The 10,654-nt window shown below is 38.4% G+C and overlaps 1 pseudogene; it reads right to left on the reverse strand.

Annotated features, from left to right (window-relative positions):
• Positions 1–1,449: 1,449 nt before the first annotated feature.
• LOC107303982 lies at positions 1,450–3,375 on the reverse strand (annotated as a pseudogene).
• Between the last annotated feature and the right edge of the window lie 7,279 nt (positions 3,376–10,654).

Consider the following 10,654-nt stretch of genomic DNA (forward strand, 5'->3'; position numbering starts at 1 on the left):
TAATAGAGAGTCCATGTATAAATATAGTTTAGAAAAATCCAAATCACGGATTTAAAATTTTAAAATAATTGTTATTGAGGGAAGAGTCCATGTATAAATACAATTTGAAAAGACTTAAAAATTTGGTTAAAAAATTAAGAGAAAGAGTCAATATTTAAATACAATTTAGATGTATCTAAAATTTGAATTACAAAATAAATACTATGCATAAAAGAGTTTACATAGCCATACAGTTTATAATACAAGTAAATGGGTTTCCATGTCAAAAATATAATTTAGAAAAATTAAATTCGAATTAACAATTAAAATATAATTATTATCAAAATAATAGATACTATATAAATATAATTTATAACAATGCTAATTTAGCAGCAAAGAAACTACAGTGAGTTCCGCGATGATGATTGCCTATGCTTTGAAGCAGCATGGGCTAGCTACACATGGACTGGAGGTTAACAAAAATGTTGTTTGAGAAAAAACGCTACTACAAAACTTTATATATATATGTTAATCTTTTACTGTTTATATGGTTAGATGTTATCACATGTCATCAAGTTTAGAATTGTTAATGAGTCGAGCTTGAGTGAGCTCGCATGAGCTCAAAATCGAGCATGTATTATGTAATAGGAAAAAGAGTCTCCATGTTATCTCTCATGGGCTAGAAATTCTGGAATTAATCGAAGAAAAATAAGAGAGAAAAAAAGAAAATATCAACCGGACAAGGAAGAGATAAAAATAGAAGAGCACTGGGCGCATGCACGCATTGATCGACCTCCATGCATTGAGACGGGGATGTTGGATTTGCGATCGGACAAGGAAAAGAGAAAAAAATGTTTTTGGAATAGGACGAAGAAAGAAAAGATCAATTAAAAATAAAGAAAAGTAAAAAAGGACTCCATGTGTAATCAAGTTTACAAAAATCCAAATCTCAGATATAAAGAAAAGAGTCGATGTGTAAATACACTTTAGAAAAATCTAAATCTTGGATTAATAGTTTTAAAGTAATTGATATTAAGGGAAGAGCCCATCTATAAATGCAATTTGGAAAGATCTAAAATTTTGGTTAAAAATAGAAAAAATTAAGAGATACAATTTCAAAATTAAAAAAAAGATAAATAATAAAAAAGTGTCTGCGTGAATAAATCTCGGATTTAAAAGTTTAAAATAATTGATATTAAGAGAAGAGTCCATCTATAAATATAATTCGGAATCATCTAAAATTTCAGTTAAAAAGAATCAGACTAGAAATATAATTTCGGCATTGAAAATAAAGAAAAATAATAGAAATAGTCCATATGTAAATACAGCTTAGAAAAATCAAATATTTAGATTAAAAACTTTTACAATAATGTTAATTTAGAAAATTTTAAATTCGAATTAAAATTAAAAATAAATTATTATCTACATAAGAGACCCATATAGATTCAATTTATTGCGCGGGCCACCGTGCTAGTTAAGCTTCTTTGCATGGGATTCCCTGCTGCATCGGTTGGCTGCATAGACTAGATTATCGATCCACATTTCGAGGATCATTTGAAATACGCAATGAGGATCTGGATCTATTTTATTTGTAAAATAACCTTCGCTCTCTTTTTTGAGTAGAAGTTTGGCCAGATCAATGGCATAACTGGTGCGAGAAGTTTCATGGGCGTAGGGTATCTCCTCGTCGAGTAGATAGCAGGCAAGCTTCTCCCTTTGCGGGCGCCAAGAATCAGAGTTGGGGTTATCACGTAGGCGGAATTGTTCCATGAGCATGATCCAGACATTCTCACCAGGATGACGATGAGTAGGGTCTTCGACCTTGGCTTCACGCCAGATTTGTACCAAATGATTGATGGATCGTTGGTACAGCCTATTTTGAGGAAGGCCAGGAAGCATGTCAGGGCGGCTGACAAGGAGGAGCATCATGTAGTTGGATAGTGCCCTGGCCGCCTCCACCTCGGGCGCTGCATCGTGGTCCTTGGCTCTACTACTTCTGACCACCACAAGTTCAGTGGCAATGTGCCAGATGATGATACACTCCTGGAGCTCAGCGCCCAGGTATTGTTCCGTGATAACCTGATCGAGATCCTTCCAGTGTTTCAATGTCTGCTCTCCCCAGTTTTTCCTGATTACACCCAGGGTATTCACCTCATCCTTTTGGAACATCCTTTTTAATATATCGGAACACCATCTCCTTTACCTTATTCGGAACTTCAAGAGTCCCTGAGTAATGGAACATTTCCCACCTGTCCTCCAGCCCCACCATCTTTGCCAAAAAGCCAAGTAGATTACAGGATGTGCCACGACGAGAGCAGAAGTGCAACATGTTATACTGACCCATGGATCCCGACCACCTTCTTGAAGGTGTGGAGATTCCCATGACCTTGAAAAGGTGGCGAAGAGACACAATTTTGCGACGAAACAATTGCCATCTTCCTCTGCACAATGCCACATGCCTAAGCCATTTCCACCGTGTGGCACACAGGAAGGGAAACGTCCAACTCGAGCTTAAAGCACCCAGCAGCGAGGTCACCTCTAGGAGAAAAGCACCGCCTAGCAAAACATATGAGATCGCAATATCAACTATGTTTTGACCATCTTTACCATTGAAATGGAAGACAAGTAATGAACCGGCTGTCACGAGAGGCGAGATGACTCGGATGCAATAGCCAGTCCAGCTACTGATCACCCTCGCTTTGCAAGGCATTCAAGTATTTCCTCGTCACGCGCACGGGCATCTCCAGCACTGGCATCTCGAGTACCATCAACAATGGCAAACTTGCAGATGTGGAACAATGAATGAGCACAACGGACGAGGAATTCATCGTCAACTGCCTCTCTCTTCGATCCCCTCTGATGGGGCTTGTCCCCAATGTAAGAATGACACTTGGTATGTTGATCCTTCTCCTTCTTGAGTGAGCTCCGGATGGTGCCGATGTGGCCGCGCCAGAGCGCCCACATGTCCTCTCCCCGTACATGACAACACCTATGACGGACATCAAAATGGTGGCGGCCAGCAGTGGTCCGGACATACGAGGCTCCCAAGACCTGCCAAAGGGCGGTGAGGGCGTGTCGGAGCCAGAGCTTGCTGTCCTCGAGGGAGTAGGCGGTGATGTTGTCCGGACCACCGAGATGCAGCAGGAGGAATGGTGCCCAGAATGGCACCAGCCGGCGGGTCGCACAAAGAGAGGTGACCGATGGCGTATATCGCGGTGGAGTCAGCCAGTTGGTATGCTAACCACAGCAAAATTCTCCTCACAGGTGCAGCTTGTCGGCGACGGATACCGGCAAACAGGAGCAGGAAGAGCTGCAGAGTGAAAAGCTTAAGAGTACCAGGATCTGGGGCGACCACTCATTCAAACGGTCCAGCCACTCCAGCAGCTTCGGTGCCATTGCTGGTCATACTCATATATAGATCATATCCAATATTATATTAGCTGCACTTATAGAGTTTTAGATCAACATGTACATATGCATAGCATGTCAGATAAAGTGTATGCACGCTTCGTCATTCGATGCTATTAAGAAAAAGAAAGACACATGCGTTCAACATACAAAGTACGTACCTGTGAAGCTCGAGCTAGAACCACGAACTAGCGACAGACGAATTAGCTTTAGCTACAGTAATAGTAACACACGACTTCACGTTAGAAAACAAATTTTGACTCGCTTGTTGCGGCTATATATAGATGAGCATTTCGTGATCATGAGTTTTACTCCCATCTTTCCTTTAGTGCCGTGAGGTACCAGTATACCTCGAGATACTAATATCTTCACTCGTACTATACACCCCACGATTAAGATGGTATCTCGAGGTACTATATAATTGTGACCGTTCAACCTATCGTCACTAATAGATAGAATTTTATATAAACTTGATTATGAGGTGGATAACACGAGTAAGGATTTTACTATCTTATGGTACTAGTATATCTCGTGGTAAAAAAGAAGAATAGCAGTAAAACTCATGGGAGTAAAGCTCTTTCGTCGTACTCCAACAAACCAGCGACAGCAAGTTGCACACTTGCACTCGTATCCAACCCCAAGCTAGGCAAGACCAGCTAGCCACGCTGGCGATGAGTCCGTCAAGACTGCGTGCTTGTACTTTATACAAAAAATTTTTTATAGAAAATTGCTTCTCAGTAAATCATATTAATTCACGCGTACGTAATTGTTCTAACTAATACTTAATTAATTATAACTAATACTTAATTAGTTATATGATAATCTATGACTCCGTTTTGCATGAGGGAAGAGAAGTTCTCAAACTTGGCTTAACGCAGCCTTAGTTAAACTTTTTATAGCAAGTGATCGAAATATATAGTACAGATTATCTAATGAGGATGGACTTTTTTTTTTTACAAAAATGTAATATGGGAACAATCGATGACTGAACTGGATCCAAATCAGTTGCAGTCACAATAGTGCATTTTACGGTTGACAATGTTACTATAGTGGCGACCGTGGAACGATCTTAATTCGACTGAACCGCATGCCTGATTGTAATCCTAGAATCAGTGATGTGATTGAAATATTTGAAATTTTTAGGTGCCTGAAATGTAAGCAATCCGAATTCTTAATATGTGTGTGCGCACGCAGGGAATATATCTACTTGTCTGGTGAATGTTTTCAAATTTGCCGTGCTTTGCATGTTGTCAATCCATTTTGTGTATATTAATTGGAAAAGACAAAAACTAGGTCCGATCACCTGAACCATTTCATCGTATATCCATCGAACCGAATACATACGACATGGACATGGAACCACATTTGGATGCTCATTAACAATGCATCCTTTAGTTCTTCCATATGTAGGTAGTAGCTTAGAGTATAAAATATGGATTTTATGAGACAGCAACAGCGACGCTGAGGACAATTTGGTCGGCTGGGCCCAGCCGTCTCCGTGCAGCTACGACTCCCTTTAAAAGGAGTAATAAATTTATTACTTCAGATGGTAAAAATTTGGCTGTGTAGATATACAAGTATTAATTGACTGAAAAAAAATGTCCGTGCATTGCACCGAGTGAAGTTAATTTTTATTATGTTAATTAAATTAAATTTTGATTGGATATAAAAGACAAAAAAAATATTACTACTTGTAGATTTGTTTTGATATAAAAGGCAAAAAGAAATATATCAAAAAATGGATATTTACCTAGCACATCTAGATTAATGACCATAGGTTAATGACCAATACATTAAACTCATGACCGTTCACTTACGAATTGCATGCACTACATGGTTCTACATGACGAGACCCACTTAAGGTAGATCACTCGTGCAGACAGAAGCCTCATGCAGAACGCGCAACATGTGCGACAAGGCCCGACTGGCCCACTCGAGCAAGACGAATGGATGACGGATGACGGATGACGGACGACAGAAAACGCTATTAATTTTTATAAATAGCAAAGATTTGGATTATAGTCAAGAGGGGCCCAATGGAGGCTGCGCCCCAACCACGGGGAGAACACCCCAAGGCCTCCTACACTCCTTTAAATAGTTAGCTACCCCTTTAGAGTTATTCGGGTTTTGTTTAGATCAAAGTATAGCGCCGTTACTTTGTTGAGTTAATCCCGTGATCGGTTAGATCGTCGGGTTGCTTGTTACTGAACCCCAACATATCATTTATATTCAATTCATATTTGCATATCAGATTGCTTTTTATCTTGTTCTCGTTTGTTTCTTCGATTTACTTCCAGGAATAAGGTTGATTTGCATCAGCAAGATCAAGAACCCAAGTAGAGGTGTATCGATCACTAAGGCGCAACACAACATCGTTCAGTACGGTTGTAGTCGGATCGTCAATGTTTCTTCTAAAAATCGTAGTTATCATAGCTCTGAAAGATCAGGCCACCCCCGTGCACATCAAAACTCAAAAGTCAACCGTGTTAAATAAACAAAAGTGAAGGGACTACATTTTATTTAGAAAGTATGCTGTTATCATGTTATCATGGTTTCGAAAATAAGTCTAACTATTAATCTATAAAATATTTTTACTACTGTTTTTCCTTGTTTTTAATCCTCACGTAGCAAATTATGTTTCCAATTTATATATGTACAAACTAAAGATTGTAGTTGATGAGACGTTGTTAGCCATAGCAATGGTATTTATAGTTCAACAAATATTCATAATGAACCATTGTACATGCCCAAAATCATTGGAAATATCTAAATTACCGCAGTTCGATTGCATAGGGCTATATTACAATTCAGGCAATTTCGTTTCATACCCATACAGTGTTCACCTAAAAACACTAGACGCTAGACCGACGGTGACCCCCAGTCTAGTGTCTAGCTAGTCTAGACGCAAGTGTAGACGATATACTGTAAAATATATAATTGGTATTTTTTCAGTATATATATAAATAGAGTCAACAATTCAAAGAGTTCTAGAGAATACTTAAGAACAAAAAAGTGTGATTTAAGCCTTACCTTATTTTTCAGGAATTAATATTTGGTTATCATCAAATTAGACCTTCCATTATCATCAAGATCGCCAGAATATTTTGACTTGTGTTCCGAAAACATAAACAAATGTGACATTGTTAGTATGTACACTTATAATCATGTCTTGTATAGCCAAAAAATACAATTATCATCTAGTATCATTGTTTAGATGTGACTTTTGTGGTTTAAACTTGGCTTGATGCAGTCTAATTGTGTGGACTAGATGGTCATAGACCGTCTTTGACTGACTAGACGAAAAAATGGTCTAGGGCACGGTCTATGCTCTAAACCAGACGATTGTATGCCGTTTTGCGTCTATACGCGGTCTAGACTATGGTCTAGGCGAACATTGTACCCATGTTCAAATCTCTAGTACTGATTTTACCATAATTTTTAGGGTTTTTATTTTTATCCCTGCTTTTTTAAACTCAATCCACAATCTGCTGCTTTTGGATGGAGGATACCAACGGTGTTAAGTCGGTAGTAAAAGTACCCTTTCTTAGCGATTTTATTTTTATTCCTATATATTTTGTCATATGGGGTGGAGTTCCACTTGCACCCGTGGTAAGTAAGAAACACGTTAGCAAAATCATGAACTTGGTTACATTTCTCTATAATTACACGCAAAATAATTTAAATGTTTTATGCGTCCACATTACATTACATGGTACTACCGTGCTACTCGTAGCATTGCAGTGGATCTTGATGTGGTTAAGCTAGCGGGTGAAGGCATAGAAGACAATGCCGATGTAGATGAGCAAGGCGGTGGGCGCGAGCAGCACGAGGGCACCCCAGCAGCCACCTGGGGCGCCGGCAGTCGAGGCAGCCGAGCTTAACCTGGACTACGTTGATGAGCGCCGTCATGAGGAAGCTGCACACGGAGCCCACCGTGGACGTCAGGATGCCGACGCGGAGCGTCACCCGGTTGATCATCACCGTGCAGCTGAGGGTGGTGGATCCAGAGGAGGCGCCGCGCTCCGGCGGCGGTAGTGTGGGCTGGCGCGCACGAATTGCTTGAGGCGGAGCGCTCACAAGTCCCAACCACTGCCGCCTGCCGCCCAATGCCGTCTCCCCTCCCTGCAGCAGCTGCCCGGTTCCTGGAGAGGACGATGTGAATAGGGCCTCTCCCTTCTCTCCCATTGTCTTGCTATTAAGAAAGGCAAATATGTCATTCAACAATTTCTGAATTAGATTTTTAATATTTATTTCATTTCACTGTTCAGGGTTCATTAAATTTCATTCAAAAGAGGAGCAGAGTATGGATTGAGTTCAAAAAAGCAAGGATAAAAATAAAAAACCCTAAAATATATAGGTAAAATTAGTATTAGAGATCGAAACAGAGGTTGGAATGAATTTGTCCCTTTACAATTTCGTTGATTCTTCTTTAGAGTTGTACTACTTGCTACTTTGGTGTTTCTTTCTTGGAGACTTTTAAGGTACACCTGAAATAATTTGGACAATCCATTCCATCAGCTCTAATGGTTGATATTACTCTTACCTTCTAGAAGGTATTGGTCATTATTTATCATCAGGGTAAAAGTGACTTTTAATTGCATCATTACCAACGAAACACATGTGTACGTTAAATTAGTTGGTGTGTCATTTGACTCATTTGAATAGTAAGTAATTTAATGCGGCTTACCATTTTGGTTTAATCACGTTATTTTTCTTTACTGTATATGGCACTCAGTGAAGTTAATTGCAATGTTAAATCACATTCGTTATGGCAATCGGTGACATAAAGGAACAAATCAGGGTATTGGATGCTTGACTGCATTCATTGATTCGCGTGTATAATCTGCTAGCGACATGTTCAAAAGTAGAGCCTAGTATTGATTCTTACGTCATCTACGTCAGCAACACAAATTTATTTTATAAGTGTATGTATAATGATAGAGTCAGGTATGGGTTTCTTCGTTAATAAATAAATATTTTTTTATTACTTTTCTTTCCTTATAATCTATCTCATGTAACAAAATTTTCTTAAATAAATGCTAAGAGTCGATTCTAAGTCGTTGCCATACATAACAACCATTTTTCTCTCTCCTTCACTCTCTTTCCTCCATATCAACAAATTTGCATGCGTGGTGTTTAAGAGAGTCAGCTAATAAATACAATTATACGTGCCCTAACAAAATGAAGTTACAGATTTTTTTTTTAGCAAATGAGAAGAATACATATCGGTTTAGAAGTGTTCATCTATGTACTTCCATATAGTTTGTCTAGAAAACACATTTAGAAATTTATCTATAAGCACTTGCGTAATACAATGACATAAATAATTTGTCCATGAAAAACATTGAAATAATTAAGTGCTTTTTAAGGTCAAATTTAAGCACTTGTGCGCCGTGGCATGTTCGGTTATCTATGACTATATTTGCAAAAGGGATATGTGATCCACTATGACGGAATGTACTGCATTTAAAATATATTGGCATGGATAGTAATTAACAACATACCATATCTATTAGGAGGAATGCAAGTAAGATTTGCCCATTTTACCCTTTAACAATGAAGGGTCCAGATTTAATACTGAGGTAAGTGGAGCACTCTAAAAGAGCTCTTCTCCCTACCAAACACTATTCTATTGTTATATAAATAATTAGCTAGTTGTGTTGCTTCTATTAGATAATTAGTTTATATCCCACGTGTTCCTACCGAACGCATGTATATAGAGCTTGAATGAAACAAAAATAAGTTAGTATAAATTAGATGGAATATCAAAGTATAAATATGTTCATACCTGAATCTTGGCTTTACAAATGATATTAGATTTATTTAGGCATCCATATTTATTAGTTTTGAGCGTATAGCTGCTACAGATATGTCCGATTTCCTTAACCCGACGGCCAATTTGTGATGGTCTAATAGCGGTCCACGAGAGCCATTTCATCTCTGATAGGATTAAATATGGACCGTACATGTGCAGCTAGGTGCGCTCCGGGAGAGCTGCGACGTGGCTTACCTCCAAGGGACTTTTTAGACTGGAGCCTGTCAGAGTCAGTCTCACCTCCGACGGCTACAGTGGGAATGATTGATCACGATCATAAAACTAATTAAGCTCATCACATCATTTCCCTGTAGAGAGAATAACCAAGTTTTATAGGGTTAATGAAAGTATTCAGATTAGTTTTAAAAATAAAATGCTTAATTTGAGATATTTTAGGACGTTTGGATGTAGGGGGACAAAAATTATCATCTAAAATACAGTGGAGGACTTGAGATATCCATTGGAGACCGAAGGTTGCAGGTTTAGATACCCTGCCTCGATGTATGTATGTACAGAGCTTTGTTTCACTATATCCATGCCTGGAGCATGATTGTATATCATATGGCATACGCTCCTTGCTTGTAGCTAGGACGACAAGACACAGCCGGACAGGCAAGCAGTTGAGATTAATTAGCGACCGGAAGCATTCGCGGCCGATCGATAGGCCTCGCACTTGCACGCGATGCGATGGCTCAGGCGAGCAGCATGTAGGAACCATGCTAATCAGGCAGCAATGCATGTTGCCAACTTGGTGGTGCAGTGGCCGGATGCATGGGGTACATTGCCGTACGTTAGGTATGTACTGTGTATCAGTGGACTGAATAATTTGGGACATATGGCCAACTTGCATTGCAAGTGCGTACCTAGGTTCTAAAATATAAATATTTCTAAGATTTAAATTTTATACTGAAATATAATTACTTCGGCACTGATTCTTATCTTTTCAATCATTCTACTAATTCTAGAGCCAATCAAATGCTTATAAAAAGAAAAAAAGTAATGTAATCAATTTAAAATATAAAATTTAATCACTAAAATGTCTAGAAGGAAATCTTTGGACATCTTCTTAATATATGCTAAACAACCTATAAATGTTTATACTTTAGAACTAAGGTAGTATTATATATCTCCGAAAGATTAGAAAGGATTATGATACAAATCAAACCGGCATTAAATAATTGTTAAACGCTATTACCTCATATCGCAAAATATAAACATTTTTAGGTTTTCTAGCATAGATTAAAGAGATATCAAAAGATTACATCTTAGTCATTTCAATGGTTACTTTTTTGAATTTTGAAATGATTTGATTTCATCTTTCATCTCTAACTATTTGATTGGTTCTAGAACTATTAGAATGACTGAAAACATTAGAATGAGGGCAGAAATGATTATATTCACACCAACATTAATTTACAGTTAAATTCTACTTCTTCGGTCCTAAAATATAAA

The sequence above is a fragment of the Oryza brachyantha genome, chromosome 4, assembly GCF_000231095.2.
Source record: "Oryza brachyantha chromosome 4, ObraRS2, whole genome shotgun sequence".
Classification (NCBI taxonomy): Eukaryota; Viridiplantae; Streptophyta; class Magnoliopsida; order Poales; family Poaceae; genus Oryza; species Oryza brachyantha.